The 24,024-nt window shown below is 42.4% G+C and overlaps 1 protein-coding gene across 2 annotated transcripts in view; it reads left to right on the top strand.

Annotated features, from left to right (window-relative positions):
* RCAN2 (regulator of calcineurin 2) overlaps positions 1 to 24,024 on the top strand; it is a 266,392-nt gene that overhangs the window by 211,351 nt on the left and 31,017 nt on the right. The window lies entirely within an intron of this gene.

The following is a 24,024-nucleotide window of genomic DNA, read 5'->3' on the forward strand; positions in this document are numbered from 1 at the left end:
AGCCACACACACACACACACACACACACACACACACACACACACACACAGATACCACACCATGTGTATAGATGCTTGTGTGCCCACACACCCCACCAAGGTACCTCCAGCTTGCTAACTACTTTACCAAGAGTCCTTCAGTATAATTAATACCCAACTTCTTTACTGAATAGGATGACAAAGGCTGCCAACCCGCAGGATATGATGAATGAACTACTCTGGCCTATTACTTCATAAGAAGCTACAGCCTCTTGGCAGTAGAAGTAATTCTCCAAGGCTTCATAAGAACGGATAGAATCCCACTTAAATTCAGCTCTGTAGGGAGAGCAAGATCCCTTACTTCTTTACCTTATAATATTGTGTGCCTGGCAATGCCTGCTCTTTGGTATAGTTTTTTTAGCCCACAGTAGTCATATCCACTATGTTCATCTGCCTGTTTTCATAGACAGAGGTTCTTTTAACAATTAAGGGTTGACATCTTACAAAGGCCCAGGTCTGGTATGCCAGTTCTTCGCTTGAAGAGATTAAAGTATTCCTAATACTTTTCTGTTCCCTTTTTAAAAAATTATTTTCGGAGGATGGTACTTAAGAGATTCTGTGCCTTTAAGTGCTCCCTTGAACAGCATTGTTCCCACTTTTCTAATTCAGAAGGCTTAATCACCTCACCTGCATTGCCAAGTTGTGGTTATTACAGCTCTGCACAGAGCTCATCTGGCCAATAGCTTCATCTTTCCTGGAATTGTCATTGATCTTTTAAAGCTTGGAGTGGGGTAAAGAACATTTTGCTGGGAGTGTTAAGGCATGGGCTCTGCTCCTAGTTCTGCCATGTAGCAGCTTTTCGACCTTGACCAAGACTTTTGATCCCTCGGTGCCAGAATTTCTTCATCAGTGAGGATGATGACAATGACCGCTAATATCTACTGAGATCTTATCATGTGCCAGGCACTATTCTCATCACTTTACAGGAACTATGTCATTAAGAAATCCTTTTTTGAGCAGATGTTATTGACTGGATACATTTTATATGCTATCTTGTTGCATTCTCCCAACAGCTCTATGAAGGAGCTATTATGATTCCCATTTTGCAGACGAGAAGACTGAGAACTACAAAGGCTGAGTTCCTTGAGCAAGGCTCTCCTACAGAAAGTGGCAGAGCAAAACATTGAACCCAGTACAGTCTGATAACTAAGCCACGGTTTATAACCACGTATACATTATACTGGCCCTGATCCAGCTAGTCTTAGAAGACAAGTGGAATTTAGACAGGTGGAGATGGATGTGAAGAGTAGTTTGATCAAAGGCCTAGAGGCAAGTCTAGAGCAGTGGTTCTCAACAGGGGGCAAGTCCCACCTCCCCAGGGGACATTTGACAATGTCTGGAGATAATTTTTCTTGTCACAATTAGGGGATGCTACTTGCATTTATTGGATCAAAGCCAGGACTGGCACTAAACATCCTACAATGCACAAGACAGCCCCACACAATAAAAGATTATCTGGCTGCAAATTTGCCCAGATGATAGTGCCAAGTTTGAGAAAGCTCTTGCTCTAGAACAAGACCATTCTGCTTGTGCATCTCCAAAGGAGATGATTGGGCACTCTATTGGTGTCGTCTGATGATATAAAGTACCCACATACGTTTATTAGATAATATAGAATTCCAGCTATCAAGTGGTAGGGCACAGTGAGAACCAACAAATCTCCTTGTCAGCAAGCAAGACTTTGGCTTTTATTAATCAAGTTTAATGTAAGATGGGTTGAATGGAAAGATCTTCCAATGATGTGAGTTCTCACATTTGCCAAGAAAACTTAACACCTGTTCAAAGGTGGGAGGCAAGGGAGGGAGGGAATCCCTGGCTGCGCATTAAAATCACCTGGGAAGCTTTTTAAATACCATGTTTCAGTTTCAATCCAGGAGATTCTGGTTAATATGGTCTGGTGTGGTCTAGGTTGAGAGTCACTGGCTATATTGGACCAGTGTGGACAGTTGCTGAGTAGAAGATGAACCAGCAGCTTTAGGGATGAGATGACCATTAAAAAATAAGCATCCAGTACAGGACACTTTAAAACACTTGCAACAGCCTTCCAGAGATGTATGACCTGAGCCGAGTCATGAGGAAACAGCAGACAAACCCAAACTGAGGGATATTCTAGAAAATACCTGGTTTGAACACTTCAAAAATGTCAATTTCAAAAGCGGAGGAATGTTCTAGAACAAAGAAGACTAAAGAGACATGATAACTGAGTTCAACACATGATGTGGGATTTTCTCTTACTGTAAAGGACATTAATGAAACAGTTGGCAAGAATTGGAAGTGGTTGGTAGATTATTGTATTGATGTTAATTTGTGATTTTGATAACTACGGTGGCTATGTAAGCAAATGTTCTGGTTTTAGTAAACATACATGAAACTTTTAAAAACAAAGGGCATTTTATCTGCAGCATTTTTCCAAATGATTCAGAAGAAAAGTGTGTGTGTGTGTGTGTGTGTGTGTGTGTGTGTGTGTGTGTGTGTGTGTGTGATGCAGGATGGGAGGGATTAAGGATAAAACAAATGGGATAAAATGTTAACAGTTGAGGAATCTGGATGAAGAGTATATGGGGGTACTTTGTACTATTCTATTCTTGCAATTTTTCTATAAATCTTGAAATTATACCAAAATAAAAAGTTAAAACACTCCAAAGACCGTAAGGAGGGTCCTGTCTCTGGAGTCCTTGAGAACTAAGATACATGTCCACCTTTCACGATGGGTGACTTAAATGACATATTTTGTGCAAAGAAAAGGGAATAGATGGAAATGCACCATGGGAAGCCTGAAGATTGTGAAGTAACTTTTTTTTTTTACAGTCAGGGAAATTCGTTGTGACTTCTAAGACCCCAGCCCCCAAGTTAGTCTTCTGATAGAGCTAAGACACTTCTAGGGAGATGCTCTTTCATTGATCACCTAATGTGAATCAAGTTTATCTATGTCAGCCCTTGTGACGTCCTCATTACCTAAGTGCTATAGCTTCCATTAGCATCTTGTCTCAGAGAATATGTTACTCCTCATTTTAAATTCCTTATTCATGACATGGGAAGGGGGGATGGGAGGAGTATATGAGGCCCCATCTATGCCTCCCTCTGGCATAAATAAAAAATAGGTGGAAAAAAAAAAAGAGTACAGGGATTGTTCCTTCTCTACGGACAATAAAATAGGAAATAAAATTAAAATCTACTTTCCAGTAAAAAAGAAAAAATGAAGTAAATGAGCATTTCTGGACACAAAGGTCATTATCTATTTGGGGAAAGTGATTTTGTTAACTGTTCTTTGTGATCCGTAGGCAGGGTGACCACACATCTGCATTTGCCCAGTACAGTCCCAGTAGGTACCAGTCCTCCCAGCAGAATTATCAATGCCTCCTTTCACACTCACAAATGTCCCAGGTGGGATATTACCTCCTACAGCCATCCCCTTGAGGAAATAGCCATTCCTCCTCCTGTGGGAGAATACTGTACACCAACACCAAGGTTGGTATTTTACTCAGATCCCTGGGCTTCATAAGAGAAAAATTAACCAGATCTAGGTAAATCACCATGTGGAAATCTGAGCCCATTTGAGGTAAGAACAGTGATGGATATACAAAGAGAAAGGAAACATGTTCTACAAATGAAACAATAGGAGACTTGAGAACAGAAAGTCTATTCAACAGGACGGTTTTCCTGATCTGTTTTCCCCAACCACCATATTCTAAATTATTTTTTGGCAGAATAAAGCTGTGTTTCCTCCTGACCTTCCAGGCTGAGCCTCACATTCTCAGCCACCATTCCACAAAAGGGCCCAACAGTACTGATGGTATCTGCCCAAGAACTTAATGAAACTCCCATCGAGTTTCAGAGGAAGCCCACCCAGGTGTTTGCTGGAGGCTGCTACTCCCTGCCTCTGAATCTTTCAACCAGCTTCCGGCCTCGCTCACAAAATGATGCCCACACTCATGGCTCCTGTTCAACTCATCTGGGAAGCCAAGGCTCCATCAAGATGAAATAAATTGTCGCTGATGCATAGCCGAGGGACGACTTAACACAGTCCAGAGAGTTTTCAATGCAATTTCAACTTCCATGCTTGAGCACTGCAAAAGTGTGACTGCAGTTTAAATTATTTATGAGAGTATGGGATGGCTCCTTTCAAACACAAACAGCCTTTCATGTTTAAAGTGTTCCCCAAAGCAGCATTTTGAGGGAAAGACTGTGGGTAGATCATAAGATCTGAGACAAGGACAGTTTGTGACGAGATTGGAATTTAAACACCTTCTTCCTGTTTTAGCTGAGGCAGACCTCAGGTCTCATGGATGCCTCTTATGACGGAGGAACTAAAATCCTGGAGCTGCAGAACCCCTTGCTAATGCCACACCTCACAAACTCCTGGACACAGTTGTCATTCCTAGTGGTTTATCTCTCCTCAAATACTGTGTTGTGGTAAAATATGCCCTATGATGGGCACTGCTGACTTCCATAGCTGAAGGCAAATGTTATAAGCTCTGTCCTAACCCTTTAGGAAATCTTTTAGTGGTATATTAAGACATCCAATAGAATTCTCCACATCAAACCTTGACCCCATATTTCTTCCTCTGGAACACTTTTCATTTGGAAAAAGAAACCAGCTCACTGAAATGCTGATGAACTCATAGTGGATATTCTACCATTTTTGTCCCAGTTGTAGATCATATCCCATGTTTTAGGAAACTTTCTAAACTGATTTTACCGTTTTTATGTGCCATTTGTATGGATTGCACATGAGAAGCTAACCAGCTTCTAAGAGTAAAGGGTGGGGAAGAGCCTGTGTTTCAGTAGCCATGTAGCAAAATGGGGCCTTAGTTCTGCGGTCATTCCATAGCGCTTTGTCATCACTGGCCTTGACATCCAAATAGCTTTTCTCTTTCAAGAATTACAAAATAAATGATGTTTATACCAACTTAACAAAAAAGCACTCATTACTTTTAGTGGCTTAGAAAAGTGATTATGTGTGCCATCTGATGGCTTAGATGAGGTCTGTGTTTGGGAGAAGATGGGGGCCAAGTCCAGTCTTGGCAAAATGGCCGACTGTATTTCATTGTGACTGCAATCTCATAGGGAGCTCTCGAGGGGCACAGAAGGCACAGACTTCATGGGCCATTGACTCGGGAATATGAAAGCAATAAGGTCCTTTATTTTTGTTAGCCAAAATAAATAGTATCTGCTGTGAAACTCTAGCCTGCTGATTATAAAAATCACTCTGGCTTTTCTCGTAATTGCTATAGGGTTTTCTCAGTCACTTTAGACCACATCCAAACCAATGTGGAATGTAAAACACTTATGCATGGTCACAGTGTTGAGCTATGGTTCTTGAGGGTGAGGGTGGCCTTGTTTAAATGTAGCCAATCAAAATCCACTACCGTAACCTCAGGCTGCTGCTCCCTAGTCATCTGCATCCGTCTGTCCCAGCATGAAGTGCCCATGTTTCCATCAGCAACCCTCTTAAAAGACTGGGAGGTTACTCTCTATTCTTTTTTTTTTTTTTTTTAAGTTTTTATTTAAATTCTAGTTAATTAACATACAGTGTAATTTTAGTTTCAGGTGTACAATACGGTGACTCAACACTTCCATACATGACCCAGTGCTCATCACAAGTGCCCTCCTTAATCCCCATCACCTATTTCCCCCATCTTCCTACCCACTTCCCCTCTGGTCACCATCCATTTCTTCTCCATAGTTGAGTCTGTCTCTTGGTTTACCTCTCTCTCTCTCTCTCCCTTTTTTTCCCCTATACTCATTTATTTTAGGTTACTCTCTATTCTGGTTCTGATTGTGTCTCCTGGGTCTCCTGGCCTCCCTTCCCACATTGGCAATCCTCTTGAAAGAACTCAAAAAGTGTTTAGAGCTCTTCTAACACTTTTGACACTCAAGAACTATGGGAAATCCACTGGGGCTGCCTTGGGTGCTCTCCGCCAGGACATGCCCCACGATCATGTCCACTCTTCTATTCCTGTACAAGATTGTATGTGTGGGGGTGTGCTGGGGATTGTTCAAGGGCCTTACTGCTCTCCTGGACACCCTTCTCCTCCGAGTAAGTAAGACACAGTACTTTCTGTCCTTAGATCTCCAAACTCATTTGGGGATCGCAGAATTCTATCTGTCCCTTTGAGGTTTTGGCTAAGATTGGGGCAGGATATAGGGCCCCCACTGAGACCTATGGCAACACATAACTGTATTTCTCTCTTCTCCAGCTCTCTTTCTCTCTCTCTCTAGTCTGGAGACTTTTGTCTTCTTTGATGGAAACATCTGACTCTGCAGATATTCTAAATATTTTATATTGGCAGCTGGGACCATATCTTTTGAACTCTAAAGCTGAGAATCTGGCCCCCTTGTTTTCTACTTTCACAGTTGAAGGAGTGGATGATCCACATTTAGCTACCTGAATAGAGTAATGGGATTCGAAGAGTTAATACATCCCTCAACAAATACAACCAAACTTCCAAAAACAGAAGTTCAGCAAACACTTTGCTTGTGTTATCAAAGGTTTGCATGTTGAACCCCTTCTTGTCTGAACTAAGTTCTGGGTTAATCTCTGGATCACAAACAGGAAAGCAGTTAAACTGCTGCTAGGAAGTGGATGGTAAAACAGTCCACGATTTGCTGGCCACGTGATCCACAGGAAACCTCCATGCTGCATCCCATTCAGCCAAAATTCTCGTCATCTTCTTTATCAGCATTTTATGCATCCAGCCTTTCACAGAGCTGACTAAAGGCCAGCTCTGCCCTAAGACCCAAATACAATGGTTAGGCTTGTTCACAAAAGAAACACACAAATCATGAGTTTCCCCCTTTGGCCACATTCTTTCAGCTTTCTAAAGAGGAGATGATCATGATTTGGGCAACAGCCACAATTCCATTTAGAGAAAACACCCATGCCATAGATGGGACACAGTCACAGCTAAGTCTACATCCATATCCTTTCTGCACTGTGTAAGAAGGAAATACATTCATGTTTGCAGATATGTAGGGTACCATTTACATCTGTTTACATATACCATCCAGGCATTTTTAAAATCCTGCACAAGTAGATTTTTTTAAGCAATCAAAGAAAGATGGTAATAATTTTCAGTTACTCTAACTAGAAGGAAGACATTGACTGCAGCAGAGGAAAATCACTCAAGCTCCTTAAGTCTTACTTGATCTGAAAAATGGTAATAGTAATAATGCTTCCCCTGGGGCACCTGGGTGGCTCAGTTGGTTGAGTGTCCAACTCTTGATTTCAGCTTGGGTCATGATCTTAGGGTCCAGGGTCATGGGATTGAGCCCCACATCAGGCTCCGTGCTCAGTGTGGAGTCTGCTTGAGATTCTTTCCCTCACCCTCTGCCTCTTCCCCTGCTCATGTGTGCTTTCTCTCTCTCTCTAAAACGAAAAAATAAATCTTTAAAAATAATGTTTCCACTACATACCTCAGAGGGTTGTGAACATTAAGATATAATCTATATCAAAGATAGATTACATAGGTAAAAGCAATATATAAAGCCTGAAGTACAATAAAAACACCTGCTGTTCATGTTTTTATCATCATTAGTGGTAGGATATAACACGTTTTCATGGATGCAACAGAGAAGGAGAAGTTCTGAAGTTCATGCCTTCATCTTCAATGAAAGGAGAAGCAAATTTTTGAAAGTCTGTTGGTCCAGTTGCTTCACTGGCCAAAAGGACAGCATAATGTTGATACCATCAGGAAGGGCACTAGGAAAAATGGTGTCAGCATGAACCCCCCACGTCCAATATTTGGAACACCAGCTCCTAAAATAAATAACAGCGCAGCTCTGGTTATCATTCCTTGAGATAAACATAGCCAAGGCCTACAAGGGCATAAAAGCAGGACGGGTAAAATATTCTAGAACATTTGAAAACATTAGGTACCCTTAAACTCAAACAAAAAATGCTACGTGAAAGATGCTTACCCAGGGGGCCTACATGGGGTGAACAAAGCCCTTATTCATAACTTGTTAGTGTAGCAAAACCATTAGAAACTTACAAAAGCCAAACTCAGGACAAAAAAAGAAAAAAAAAAAGAATCTTACTTTTACAGAAATATCTACTAAATCTGGAACAAACATGGAACTAATTCTTTTAGGGGTGATGCAGGCTGAAAATATTATTTTAATTCAAAAAGTCTTGTTTCACCCTTAGTAACATTTATGTTTTTTCTAATTATAGAAACATGACATATCTATAGAAAAAATGAAAAAAATACCAAAAAAGATAAAGAATATTAATTTAGTTCCATAACAGAAAAACATTTTGACGTATCTTCTTCCAATTATTTTCCTTTTTGTGTAATTTATTTTATAATATTTAACATAAATAAAAGTGTTTACTTAACATATATGTAAGTTGTGAAGCATAATAAAATAAATCCCTATAAACCTACCAGCTAACTTAGGCACAAGTCATTGTTCCTTGTCTCAAGAGGCTAATACTATAGTTTCATCAGAGGTAAGACTATAAATTGGTGCAGCCACTGTAGAATCCAGTATGGAGGCTCCTCACAAAACTAAAAATAGGAATGCCATATGATCTGCCAGTTCCACTTCTAGGCATATATCCAAAGAAAATGAAATAACCCTTGAAGAGATATCTACATCTCCATATCCACTGCAGCATTATTTACAATAGCCAAGACAAAGAAAGAACCCAAGTGTCCATCAACGGATGAATGGAGAAAAAAATGTGGTATTCATACACAACGGAACATTACTCAGTCATTTAAAAAAAAGGAAATCCTGCCATTTGTGACAACATGGATGGACCTTGAGGGCATTGTGCTAAGTAAAATAACTCAGACAAAAAAGAAAAATACTGTAGGTATCACTTATGTATGGAATCTAAAAAAAAAACCAAAAACTAAAAAACAAAAAACCAACTCATAGAAACAACAAGTTGGTGGTAGCCAGGGGCAGGAACAGGCTGTGGAGTGCGGAGGCAGGTACAGACCTCTAGTTGTAAGAAGATTAAGTTCTGGGGATATAATGCACCATGGTGACTGTAGTTAACGATACTGTATTATATATTTGAAAGTCGCTAAGAGAATAGAGTCTCAGTACAAAAATAAAAATGGTGAGGTGATAGATGTGTTAAACAACCCTAAGGTGATAATCACTTTGAAATCTATACATATATCAAATCATTATGTCAGACATCTTAAACTCACACAACGATATATGTCAACTGTATCTCAATAAAGCTAGGGGGAAAAAAAAAGAACCTCATTAAAAAGAATGATCAGAAGAGGCTGGGATAGTTTTACCAGGCTGTGGGTGAGAGCACAGGTGGAAGTCGAGAGAGACCTTCTGCATTTAACTTCATTCTGAATGTTTAGATGATTGTTAGGAGGATAATATTTTGCTACATCTATCTTTTTAGAAATACCGGCTATTTTGGATAACAATGGGCAGCATGTTGTGAGCACTTGAAAAAGTCCTGCTATATTGAAAACATTGGTGTTAAAACCCCAGCGGCTTCTGGCAAGGTCTTTAATTTCTTTACAATAGTTTCTTCCGTAAAAAGGGATGATCTCTGTTACAGTTTTAATGACATGGAGCTTACACCTAAAGAGTGTTAAAGGTTGGCGTTAAATGACCCAGTCACCACAGTGTAGAGCCAGGTCCTCTATTTTGCTGTCCCTTGAGGCGGTGTGTGTGACACTCAACCTGTTTTTAAGAGACACAGAATGTTTACCACCTGTCCCCTTTGTGAGAGGAGGGCGTCTACTCAAAGATGGTTTCCCATGTAACAGAAAATATTAAGAGGAAGATAGGAGATACAAAAAGTGGTAGAAATAACCACTAGTAAGAATACACTGGTGGTCGTCAGAGGGGAGGGGAGTGGGGGATGGGCAAAATAGATGAAGGGGATCAAGAAGTACAAGCAGCCAGTTGTAAAATAAGTATGTCACGGAGATGAAAAAAACAACAGCATCGGGAATATAGTCAATCATATTGTAAGAACTTTGGTGACAGATGGTGACTACACTTACGTGATGAGTATCGCATATATATATATATATAAATGTCAAATCACTATGTTGTACGCCTGAAAACTAATATAATATTGTATATCAACTCTACTTTCATAAGCCAGTTAGGATGTCTAACTTGACAGCGTTGTTACAGAATTAAATGAAATAACAGAGGAGAAAGTGTCCAGCACAGTGGTTTGATAACACAGCAGAGCTGAACTGTAAGTTCCCTGCCTTGGAATTGGAGAATGAATGAATTAAAAAAAAAAAAAATACCCTTTTTTAAAAGTTGATGATTCGTGTTATTTCCTTAAAGAGAGTTATGAAGGTATTCCTTGGTTTATCTGGTTTATTTTAGGCCCCGTGGACTCAGGGTTTGTTAGATTGAGCCATGTGAAATGGCCAATATTCGATGGTTTTTAAACTCCATAAAATGCAATTCCATGTGGTTCATTCAGAGGGGAGGAGGGTGGGGGGATGGGTTAGCCTGGTGATGGGTATTAAGGAGGGCACGTTCTGCATGGAGCACTGGGTGTTATACGCAAACAATGAATCATGGAACACTACATCAAAAAGTAATGATGTAATGTATGGTGATTAACGTAACATAATAATAATAATAATAATAATAAAGTGTTTAACTGCTCTCTCTACTAAAACGTCTCTGAGATGCCAGGAACGAACTTAACAAGAAGCAGCCGCAAGCCGTGGCATTGGAAATCCGAGCGAGTGCCATGTGAGCAGATCAGAAGTCCTGGAAGACAGCAGGCAGGTGGGAGCCCCTGGGCAGGAGCAGGCTGCCCCAGCGATGGCCCCTGTTCTCTCAGGCCCCAGAGGAGCACCCAGTGCTCTGAGCATCGCTCTGGCCAACCAGGCGGAGTGGCCCGGGTTCCACAGGGCAGCCACGGCGGGGCCTCTCTACATTCACGCTCGCAGCCTCAGTATTTGCTCCCAGGCTGAACCCTGTGGGTAAACAATCACGAAATAAAGTGGGGAGTCAGCCTTTGAGGTTTCTTAAAGAGTGTTGGGGATGCAGGAGAAAGAGCAGAACCTGAGGGAATCTGAGTTAAATCACTTTCAGAATGACACTGAGACAGAGCTGCAGGCTTGGCCCCCATCCCAGAGTCAGGCCACCCTGGTTGGCTAGCCCTGAGTTCCTGTACTCAGCGGACTCCTCCTAGCGTCTGCATTCGGCAGCCTGTCAGTACATCCCCCCTCCCCCCGCGCGCCCTCAGAGTCCTCCAGGTCCTCCCAGCACGCAGGGAGGCGTGAGGCATGCATGCCCCAGTCTCAGAAGCATTGGCAGTGGCAGGTTCTCAGCTGAAGAGAACAGCCCTCAGCCCCGGGGGGGGGTGTGGGGGCCACCTCAGCATGGTCATCGTCCTTCTGGAGGGAGAGTTTTCATCCAGTGACTGGCCTAAGGGATATAAGGCGCTGAACCAGAGACACCACAGGATTTGCTAAGGTCTTTGTGGGGACCGTCAGTCTAATGCGATGGCAGAATATGTACATATATGTTAGTGCGGTGGCTCGGAATGTCCACTCACTGTCACCTTTGTGGGGGAGGCCGTCTCCTCAAAGCCGTTTTCCCATGTAACAGAAAATATTAATTCAAGAAAGAGAAAGATAGGAGATACATAAAATGGTAGACATAACCCAAGACTGAGATAAAAAGGAGTCTTGTCATGACTGATGTACAACAGGCCTAAAATTGAACCAGTGGAATCCGGGCCTCAGCATTGCTGGGGTTCTGTGGTGAGACACTTCAAGAATCCACTGATATAAAACAAATTGCATAATTAGGACCTGGACATAAAATTTCACGGTGTTACTAATGGAATAAAAGCTTATCTCTCTTCTCTCAAATAAAAACAGAAAGGCATTTAGAAATTCTAGGAAGGAAAAATGAGACAGATGTGATTCCGTGATGAAACAAGCGAAAATGCGTGCCCTTGATGAAGTGAAACAAATAATGTTTTCCGAAAGGACAATTCCAAACCCCCATATGTCAAGAAATTTAAAAGGGAAGACAATGAAGAGTGTCGCAAATAGTTGGTCAGTTTACTTAATGCTATTATGTGTCCAACTTGTGGTTACTTCCCCATGCCGCTATTTCTTTCCTACTAGTGCTTTTGGTTCTATTTGCTTTTTGCTGTAATTTTTTTTTAAGTAGACTCAGGTTCTTTTTTTAATTAAAAAATAGAGGTTTTAAATTTTGACTGAGACATCAGCATTATCTTCTGATTTTCATGAGACGGGGGACTTAGGTGTTATACCTGGAACAAACCCATTTTTCTTCAGACCTTTTCTTTAAAAGTTCAGAAGACTCCTTTGGGAGGCTACTATTCCTTGTGTTGAAGAAACCTTTTTCTGAAAGCCAGCAATTTCTTATCTTTCTTTAAGTCTTTTTTTCTGATAAATTTAAGTAAAATTGATCAATGACATATTATTGTTGCGTGCCTTTAACCTTTAACAAATCACTTCTCTTTTTGGCCTTGGCTTTTTGATAGGGAAAATTGGGATGAAATTTGTATTTGAGACTTTCTTGAAAAAAAAATTATCACAGACCTGTGTTTGTTAGGGAATATATGATTTCCAGCACTATACAGCTGAATATCTTTGGCTTATTCAAAGCCTTGCATCGTTCACAAGGTCAAAACATATCAGAGGAGATTCTTGTTTTTTAAAATTGCTGTAATGTCTTCTTGATTTTAAAAATCGTGTCTGTACATTCAAGACCCAAATTCAAGTGCAGTTTTGCCTCTGACTAGTGATGAAGCCTTGGGCGTGTTACCTCCTGCTCTGTGCTTTACGTCTTTCGGTTTTCAAGTAAAGGGGTTGGAACAGGTCACCTCTACTGTCCCTTCTAAGAATAGAGATGAAAGTGATGTTGCAGAGAAAACTTGATCACTGGGAACCTTTGGGAAAAGTCATTAAAACTGAGTGAGCGTTAAGGAGGGCACATGATGTGATGAGCACTGGGTGTTACACACAACTGATGAATTATTGAACACTACATCTGAAATGAATGATGCACTATATGTTGGCTAATTGAATTTAAATTAAAAGAAACTGAGTGAGATAAGGAGGTCTGATGCTTACATTCATGTTGCAAAGCTAAGGTTGGTATCGTTCTTATGTAAATACTGCTTAGTCTCAAATGCACCTTGATTAAGCGACACGCAGCAGAAATAAACTATTCTGAAGATTTTCAAGGCAGATTGCAGTTCACGTTATTGATCAACTGAGGCCCAAGCTTGTACTATTTGGAAATCTTTTCAGGTTCTCCTCTTTACTTGTTCATGGGAACCTCCCACACAGTGCCCCACCTACCCGATGGGCTCCTTCTTTGTAGTGGGAAAAGAACCAGTGAAAACAAAGAACTTGCAAAGAACAAGATAATAATCAAAGTAAAAACAATGTAGTGATGGTATGAGCAAAGCAATCAACGGGTGTCATCGCTCACCAGAACTCTACAAATGTATTGATAAGTGCAAAATATTGAAAACCGCTCATCTCCAAGGACAGCACTAATAATTTCCAGTAGCACAGTTCCATAGATCAGTGTGTTCTCTGAGTTGGGAAGCTCGTATGCCTCAAATTGTCCAACCCATGTCTTCCAGTCTGATGCTACTCAAACGTAAATGGGATGGTGATCATCTGGGGATCTTGTGGAAATGCAGATTCTGAATCAGTGGGTCTTGGGGGTTTATGGGACTGAGATATTGCTTACTTAACAAACTCCCTGGGGCTGCCGCTGCTGGTCTGTGGTCTATAGGTTGTACTCTCAGGATGACATACAGCACTTAGAACCCTGCCTGCACTTAGCGAGGTTTGTTAAGTGTTGGTGATGAAGGCGATAATTTCCGTAATCCTTAAAAATTTATTCTGTCACTGTCTCATTCGATTACAAATAAGTAGCCCTTAGTAGAAGGAAAAGTCTCTAATATGTGCATGCCTTGCTGCTATGAACAGCAGAGCAGGCAGGCACGTCCAGACAGGATGTACCCATCAGCAAGACTGTCACATCTTCCTAGGGCTCTGGGGACCACAGTTTTGGAATTACTGGTTCAGAGGCTCAGCCAGCTGATGACCACATGCCCAGCATGCCCTGAACAGTCCTGATGTTACAGTATGATCAGTGGCACTCCCCCTTCAAAGTGTCCTGGCTCCGGCAAGTCATGGTATAGTGATTCTCATTCTAGTGGACACTGACGACAGATTACTGGCTTCATCCCATTTGCATGCTTCTCCCCAAACTTTCTGTCACAGGGAAAGAAGGGAATGTTTAGGCAAATCATTCTTCTTGGCTGACAATGATTTTGGTCCTAAATCAGGCTTATGTCTGACAGTCCTGAACTTCTGTGTGTAAAACACACACACACACACACACACACACACACACACACACGTGGGTATTGTGGGGAAAAAAACATACTTTCATTATTATAATACTATCTGCAGCTACTTCTAGTCTGAAATGCCGATGTGAAGCTCCTATCCTTTCGACAGGAGAAGCTTCTTTTCAGGCTCCAACCATTTCTCCTAGGAAGACGCCAGAATTCTTCACCCTGCTGCTGCTCTGTGAGATGTGCATGAGCAAGGTTGACTGAAGACATAAGATGCATCCATCTCATTGGGTTAGATGATATGATAAAGTCATATCAAACCAGCTTCTCTCTGCCCTCAGTGGGGTAGCCTAGAGGTTAAGACTAGAACTCCAGCTACTGAACTATCTGGGATGAAGTGTGCATTCTCTCCCTGACTGGCTGGCCACATAAGGGAAATGTTGAGGCTCTCAACCCATTTCTTCATCTGCCTCATGAGCTTTATTGTCAGACTGAAATGTATTGTCACATGTAAGGGGCTTAGAGAGGGGTTAGCTGTTTCATAAATGTCCAGGTGAGAATCTAATCACTGTGCAAAAGTGCAGTCCCAAATCATGCTCATTGTGAGCTACAGCTGCAGAGTTGGTGTTGTTTTTAGTAGGTCCCTTTCAGCCAGATGTTGACTGTCATGTTTCAATCTGGAAAGCTTTCATTCAGGTAACTTGTCTCCCAAATTTGTAACAGATTGAAACAATCATTTCAGGCTCAAATCTCAAGGAATTTGAACATGAGGGATTTAATTTTATATAAGGTTTTGTCATTAACAAGTATTCTTTTTATGTAATTATATAAAGAACAGAGAGAAAAGAAGCTAAATAAACAAGAAAAAGCATAAATGAGAGGAGGAAAAAGAACAGTGAAGAGGACCATTAGGAGCATAGCAAACTACATTTTCTTTCTAGATTTAAAGATTGAGTCATAAAAAGTTGCTCATATGTGCGTCTCAAAAGAATGCAAATGCCATTTGAATTTCGAATAAGTTAGGGATACCAGGCTGCCTTTGAAAAGCTTACTTTGATCCTAAGCCAAATGGTCAAATGAATGGATTAAATTTTAAATTGCCTATCTTCAGAAGGATGCGATATGGAACATATTTAGGATTTAGCCCTTTAATTTAGCATTAAACACACTAAAAATGTCCTCATCAATTATTGACTGCCTGTTATTAAAACAGAGGCTTCACTTCAATCCGGGGAAGACAGAACACTATTTGTTTTCAGAGGTGCATTTCCTACCTCTTTCGGTTACAACACGGTGTGGCATTCAGGAAAGGGGTCATTTCCAAAATTGGTCTCTGAGCCGGTGAGCACTTTGTCCCGTGTGCATCAGCCGGCGCACGACACATAGTTTAGAATTAAAATAAGATGCAGTCAGTGGAGCATATCGCCAAGGAAATAAATGCTGTAAGAAACACGCAAGAGCTGACTCTTAAAATAATAGAATCTCAAATCTCATTTTTGTCGCATTTTCCACAATTCTGTAAGTATTTAATAACAGTTATGAGTGTGCCGCAAGGCCAGGCCTGAGGAAATACGGCTTAGGATCAACTATTCTTTTTGTTCTCTTTTTTCTCAGTCCCCCGATATGCCCTGACTTAGAGGTGACATCAGATTCCTAGGAATATATAAATGCTTTGATCATGACTGCTGTCCTGCCTGGAACAAAAAGCTTCTTCAAAAGTCCCCCCCCACCACTCATTTTCCACACATCAGTATTCCATCCGTCTGTCATATACCATTTCTCCCTGAAGTCTTTCTTGACCATGCGCATGCACGCGCACACACATACAGACATACTTTGATGACTCATTATTCTGAAAGGGGATTCTGAGTGTGTGAAATAATCAAAGGAAGTGGAGGCTAACCCCAAAGGGAGAGAGGGTATGTCAAGGGAAGTGCTCAAGAAAGACTTCAGGGAAGAGGTGGGGACAATTTCATGTTGGCTTCCCTATTATAGTACGGAGGATCTTCGCCCATGTGTTTAGTACACATTTATTGATTTTATTGAAGGGTGACTTGGAAGAAAAGAGAAGTTACACCAAAAAGCATGGGGGAGGAGGGAGGTCTGTTCTCTCCACATTGCCTTGTTCATTCATTACCAAGAGAGTCCTTCCCATAGCGCAGGGGTCCTGCATGGTACACAGTTGGCACTCAGTAATGCATGCATGTGAAAAGGACAACAAGGGTAAAAATGACACCATTTCTGCCCTTGAAGTTTCTAGTTAGGGAGGAAGCAGTTACCTTCACTAACTAGATCACTGTGTTGTTAGGGGCACAGTGGAAGAATGTCTTAACCTCCGCAGGATTCGGGAGGGATTTCTCAGAAACAACACCTTAGCTAGAGCTCGGGAAACCGTCAGAAGTTACCTGATAGGGTGTAATGTATGGCACAATGATGGTAGTTAACAACACTGTATATTGTATATTTGAAAGTTGCTAAGGGAGTAGATCTTAAAAATTCTCCTCACAAGAAAAGAACTTGGTAACTGGTTGAGGTGATCTATTTTAACTAAATGTATTATGGTGATCTTTCATTTCCCGGTCTATACATATCTCACGTCATTACGTTGGACACCTTCGAATTGTGCCAGGTTAAATGGGCCAAGTATATTTCAATAAAACTAGACAAAAGGAATATGAGGGTAAAAGTTCCCCAAAGGAAAAGGGTGTCACTGGCAGAAGAAGGAGCAAGTGAGAGAGGGCCTGGAGATACAGAATCGCCTGCCTTGGGAGGCTGTGAGTGGGAGTTTGGCTGGCATACAGGAGATGGGTTAGGAAAGGGGTAGAATATAAGCTTCGTGGGGTGAGTGATGGCCGTTTTATAAAGGGCCTTCAGTGCTAAGCCAAGCTATATTCTAAAAGCCATGTGAAGCGATTGAAGGATTTTATAGAACTGTATAATCAGGATGTTGTCTTTTAGAAAGACCTCTCTTGAGGCGCACTTTCAGAGTTGAGTCTAGAGAGACCTGGTGCCGTTAATAGCCGAGACTTGGTGGAAGGGTGAAGGGTTGGAAGAACACGGGGCTTGTTAAGTGGTAGGATGTGGGAGGGATGTGGGCAGGATGTGAGGAGGAGGGAGAGGGAAAAGACCAGGTGACCCACAGCTTCCAGGCTTGAGCAGTTGGGTAGGTGGAGGCCATTCGTGGAGAGAAAGGGGTAGCAGATTTAGAGGCCCCAGCAGAGAATTCGGCTTTGGAGCTATTAAGTTTACGGTACCTATTGGATATCTCTAAGGAAATGTTCAGGGAACAGTTGAAGGTGGGGAATAGAGTTCTGGAGATGGGCTTGTCTAAAAGGTAGTTGAAGTGTGTGACAGAGGCAAAAGGAGCCAGGTGCGAGGGGCTTCATGAATCTCTTATGTATCTGAACTTCAAACGCTTCTGGTGGTGACGCCTTTGTCATGGGCTTACTATCTCTCTGAGGCCCGGCCCCTGCTGATGGCACGGGATCTCCAAAGGGAACAGTTGACACCAATTACCCTTTTGATACCTCCTTAGAATTATTGACTTTACCATGCTGTTTTTGGAGAGAAAACTTTTAAAGCTTAGCATCCAAGAAAGAAATCATGATGGTTAATTTGGACTCAGTGACTTGAGTAGATAATAACATCAGTAAAATCATACTAGTATAATTAGTCCTAACTTTATATGAAATATTACTCTGGGCATTCCTATAATTGCTCCTTACAGTCTGTAAGGATTAGATACGGGTAGTAAGTATAGATCTTGATCTGGATATAGGGAGATTTGCGCATTTAGGGCTAGCAGGCCAAATATAGACATGTGAATTGTTTTTCTTCAAAACATTGTTCTTCTTCCAATCTGGTATACGTAACAGTACCAGCTTACACACACACCTGTGCTTAGTGCCTTCCTAAGTGATTAAAATAGACTAATTCACTTGATATTCGGGAAAGCCCTATAACATAGAGGCTGTTATTCTTCTAGTCCCATTTTACAGAGATGGAAGCTGAGGTGTCAAATAGATCAGTCAATTGCTCAAGGTTGCACAAATCCTGGGTTCAGGATTTTAACTAGGGAGTGTGGCTCTAGAGTCTGTGCTAGTAACATGGCTTTATGCTTTATCGAATAGATAAAACGATATCTAAATGAATTTAAAATGCAATTCCTGGTCTTACAAGCTATAAAGGACGCTGTGCATTTCATCAATTACACATGCACAATTAGAGCTTGTATCTAGTCAGGGCTGGGGACAGCCATAGGCGCTCTTGCAGATTAATGACCAAAGAAGAGGAGTTGATGGCCCAGAGAAGGATAAAGCTGTCATTCGCCCTCAGGAAATGCCCTGAACCAAGGCAGCCTTTTTTTTTTTTTTTGATAGTGTGCACTGAAATGGGGCAGCTATAAAAGGGTCATTAGATCTTCCTTTGTATTTAAAAGCATGCAGATATGTCCAGTTTGCAGCATGTAACAGAGATCTGTGCTCAAATTACTCTCTCAGAGGTCTGGAGTTTGCCTCGTTTACCCCCTCCCCACCCCTAATACATGTGGGACTGCCCCCTTCCGCTCTTCCCTAGGTATTCAGAGACCCCTTGGGATGCTTACAAGCATCCTGCGGCAGGCAGGGAGCATGTAGGCATCCACAGATGGTATCTTGCTTGGTACAGAGAGGATCCATACCCCCTGGGCACTCTTGGTAGGGGCAGGGTGACCCACCAGAACCAGCCCTGGGTTCAGGTGCTACAAGGGTCTCACTCGCCCAAAGAGTGGGCATTTGCTGCGCAGAGTTAGACCCAGCCAAGGTCCTAGGCACACAGACAGTGCCTCTGGGAGGTTTCTATCTGAGTCATCATCAAGCACTCGTCATCCTTTATTGAACAGTTGCTGGGACAGGTTCCAAGCATCCAGCTTATTGGCTCCTCTGGCCTCCATCTTAGGTATTTACAAAATGGGTTCTGTCTGGTGTGTGTGGCAGGGACAGCCTCAGCCATGTCTGTGATCCACGTACTGAAACTCTCCAGATTCGAGTTTCTTGGCTTTCATTCTGGCGATTCAAACGTCGAAGGAAAGGGTCCTCATCAGCTGAGAGTGATACCAGCATCATAGTTGTTTTAGCCATCTTGTACACCTGGACTCCAGACTCCTTTGTGATGGCACAATATTCTTGTCATTCTCTTAGGCATATTTCCTGGAAATTGAGTGAAGTTTCAGCTTTAAGGTCCTCTTTGCATGGGCCTATACCCAGGCCCTAGCAGGGCCCTGACAATGTGTTTCACAGGGTCATATATTTTTTTTGTAAAATTTACAAAACCTATTTCTTATGAATTTTTTGTCCTCATTAAAAAATATTCCATTTTGGTACCTCCTTTGCATTATTTTGCCCAAAGAGGGTGTCCCACATCATCAAAACTTTAAGCTCCACAGAGTTGAAGTTGACCGCCATTCAAGGATCATTCCAGTTTGTAGCCCCTGCGCATTTTCTTGGCTTAGAGGAGTTTCGGGGGGTTTGTCTTTCCAGTTCTGAATGTGTGGGTGGCAGCACAGTGAAATCAGGGAAATGGAGACTTCCTTCACTGGAACGGAGTGAACGTGAGCTCTCGCATAGAAATGTTACCCAGCCACCGTGGGCTTTGAGGGTGGGAATGAACGGACAGACTGGGACGCAGACCCTGAGAAGCACTCTGCTGGGAGAAGCAGCGGATGAGGTTTTAGGGCAAAGTGGGTCCTTTTAGAGTTTGGAGCTGAGTTTTAGATCTTTGTCTCTCACAAGGACTCCGCTGAGAAGGGAGAAAGGCTTTTGTGCCTGTACCAGCTAATTCTCTTCTCCCAAAGCAGTCACGTGACACGAGGTCTGTCCACTTCTTTTATCAGTGAAGAAGGGGTGAGAACCTCCTTTTCATCGTGATTTTCTATTTGGTTAACATCAGGACCACAAAAGAAACAAAGCATGATCTCATACCAATCTGCCTGGCCTGAGAAATCCTGACAGGTTAAAAATCCAGATGTACAAATCCCCCTCTGCACTCCTACTGTCCCTTTCGCTGAAGCGGTCTGCATTATGGCAGATTATCAACAGCAGTCCTTCTGATAGGAGGCCCTCCCGAGCGGCCTGCAAAATCCAATGTGATCCCTAAACATGGGATTTGCGCAGGACTTGTCAGTGGAACCCATTGAGAGGTGATAAACCGAAATGAATTGTCTCATTCCTCAGCAAGTTCTGGGAGGTATTATCTGCCCGATGAGAGCCCCGTGATTTTGAGAGAAGCTGAATTTCTTCTTAAGATAATTTATACCCAAAGGGATTGTAAGTGAGAAAAATTGAAGCATACATAAAGGCATACAGCATTGTTTGGAATGCGGATGAAGGCAGCATCGGGCTTCCCTAGCAGTGGGATCTTCAAGGATAGCACTCTTCCTTCAGATTGACAAGGCTGGCTTTCTTACTCTCATTTTTCAGACTGCTCACTTGTCTGCATGTTCTCAGTGACACTTACGTCATCTAAACGACTTGAGCTTACTGGTTCTGGTTTTGCTAACCTGGTAGTTGAGTGACTTTGTGGAGGTCATTAACTTCCAGATGATTCATGTGTTATTCAAAGACAATAACAATCTCAACTCTCCCTCAGACAGTCTGTCCAGAAAAGTGAGCATTCAGTGACATAACAAAATTGTTTATGTGCAGCCAGTCTGGCTTGGAGTTAAACGGAAAGCAATATTTTAGTATTCTAATATTCTTTCTACAAAATACCTTGGGGTTTTGTAACAGCCAATCGAGTAGAATACATTGAGCACTTCCTAAGTCTTCCTAAGTTTACAAAACAAAGGTCGCTTCCATTTTTTAAAAAGATTTTATTTATTCACTTGTCAGAGAGAGAGAGAGAGAGAGCACAAGCAGGGAGAGAGGTGGAGGGAGAGGGAGAAGCAGGCTCCCCGCTGAGCAAGGAGCCCGATGCAGGACTCGATCCCAGACCCTGGGATTGTGATCTGAGCTGAAGGCAGACGCTTAACGAACTGAGCCACCCAGGCGTCCCAGTCGCTTCCATTTTGTTTGGAAACTATAATGGTTCACCTGCGTAATTTCTGAGGACAGTGTTCTTCACATCACTGGAGCTTCTTGGTGAAGACTCTGGACAGATCCACCTGCCTGGTTTTAAGACCAGGCTCATGTTTACCCTCAGGACCCTGAGAGGATTGTGTCTCTGGTGAGGAATGCCGTATCGTGTTAGCTTTGAGAAAGATTAGAAGCAAAATGTTGGCCCACGCATGGCCCATGTTGAAGACCCCATGAGAAGCTTTTCCGGTTTTCAGGAAGGCGTCCTGTCAGAAGGGCTGTTATCGTAAATCTTTCATAACGTAGACTCCTCATGTGAAAAGAATAACTAGACCTTCTTGGCTCCAATTTACATTTCTACCCTTGTTTTCCTCCTTTATTTCTATACTCAGTTTCTATTTTATTTTGTTCTTATATATCTTCATAAGCCATGTTTGAATCTTTTTAAAAATGTGGGGCACGGGGTGTCTGGGTGGCTCAGCCAGTTAAGCATCTGCCTTCTGCTCAGGTCATGATCCCAGGGTCCTGGGATCGAGTCCCAAGTCTGGCTCCCTGCTCAGCGAGGAGTCAGCTTCTCCCTCCGCCTTCCGCTCGCCCTGCTTGTGCTCATGCTCTAGCTCTCTGTCAAAAAAAAAAAAAAAAAAAAAGAATGTGCAGCATAAATAATACACAAATGAACAAATAATAATAACAGAGATGAAGAAGATTAAAGGAAAACTGCAATGAGCTTCTCCAAGTAAAGCAATGCACACTTTCATTTGTAGCAGTCCATCCATTCGGGTCTCCACAATTTCCAGACTGCTCAAGAAAAGCAAATACATTCAAAGTTAGGGAATTTAAAAAGTGTTCATGTCTGAGACCAAGTTACCCACCCCCCGTTGTGTTCCACTCCCCCCCATATATGTTGTATATACACACCTGTCTTGCACAAGCCACTCTGGAATGAGCCGGTATCCCCTTAGCACTCACCTGGGGGAAAATGGCAGAACTGCATTGACTGGCTCTATTAAAACCATCTGATTCTGAGTTTGATTTGGTCCCTTAGTATTGCATAACTGCCTGCATTAGCGTCCTAGGGCTGCTCCCACAAACTACCACAAACAGAGTGTCTAAAGTCACAGCAATTTATTACCTCACCGTTCTGGAGGCTAGAACACCAAAATCAAGGTGTCAGTGGGCTGTGCTCCCTCTGACACCAGTAGAGGACTCTTTCTTCATCTCTTCTTAGCTAGTGGTAGTTGCAATCTGCCGGCAATCTTTGGCCTTCCTTGACTTACAGAACCATCACTTCAATCCTCTGTCTTCACATGACACTTTCCTAGTGTCTCTCTGTCTTCCCATGGCTGCCTTCTTATGAGGACAACAGGCATCTTGGATTAGGGGCTCCACTCCAGTATGACGCCCTCTTAACAAGTTACATCTTCAGTGACGTTGTTTCCTGATGAGGTCATATTCTGAGGTACTGGGGACTTCAGCATAGCCTTTGGAGGGGACATAATTCAACCCATTACACTGATCTTTGACTCATCCACATTTTCTCTCCTTACCTCTAGCTCCTCAAGCCCTCAGTCTCCCTTTACCTCCCACTTCCCTGAGATGAGAAAGCCATTCAGTTTTACTTGTTCCATTTCCAGACGCCTCCATCCTGACCTATCAGCTCCTCTCTCACAGGACGAAATGCCTACAAGTCTTTCTAAAGCCTCCTCTTCTTGTCCCCACCACGCACTACTCCCTCTCTCTCCTGTCTCCTCTCTTTCCTTAATCATAGTTTCATCTCGTCAACCAGTGTCTCTCCGCACCACTAAAAATCTTGTGATCTGACTTCCCGTGTATTTATCACCTCCTTCTTTCTTGTTGAAGAAAGCTCCCTCTTTCTTGTTGCCAGGCTATCTTTCTCCACCTTTTCCCCTCCATTCACCCCTCAATCCATAATAATCCGTATTTCACCTCCACATCTGTTCAAGTAGCTCTCAGGAGGATCGCCAGTGGTCTCCCACTGGCCAAGACCATCTTCATTCTCTTCATCATCCCTGCAGCATTCAGTGATGATCACCACTCTTTCTCGAGTGATAGCTCTTCTTTGATTTCCATTATGTTATATCCTTAAGAGTCTCACTAGAGGGGCGCCTGGGTGGCTCAGTTGGTTAAGCAACTGCCTTCGGCTCAGGTCATGATCCTGGAGTCCCGGGATCGAGTCCCGCATCGGGCTCCCTGCTCAGCAGGGAGTCTGCTTCTCCCTCTGACCCTCCCCCCATCTCATGTGCTTTCTCTCTCATTCTCTCTCTCTCTCTCTCTCTCAAATAAATAAATAAAAAATCTTTAAAAAAAAAAAAAAAAAAAGAGTCTCACTAGACCTCTTGTCTTCAGCCCAAGCCAACTAAATCCTGACTTTCTCGGAGATGTTATGGTACCACAGTTCTCCAAGGATGGTCTATAGACTCCTACAAGTTCCCAAGATCATTCTCCATGAGGTCAAAACCATTTCCATAATAAGACTAAGACACTCTTTTCCTCTTCAGCTGTGTTGACATTTCCATCCATGGTGCAAAAGCACTGGTGGTTAAAACTGCTGGTACTTGGGTCTGAGTCAATGCAGGCACAGGAAACTATA

The sequence above is a fragment of the Eumetopias jubatus genome, unplaced genomic scaffold, assembly GCF_037043125.1.
Source record: "Eumetopias jubatus isolate StellerSeaLion01/CBP00866 unplaced genomic scaffold, mEumJub1_p1.0 scaffold_6, whole genome shotgun sequence".
Classification (NCBI taxonomy): Eukaryota; Metazoa; Chordata; class Mammalia; order Carnivora; family Otariidae; genus Eumetopias; species Eumetopias jubatus.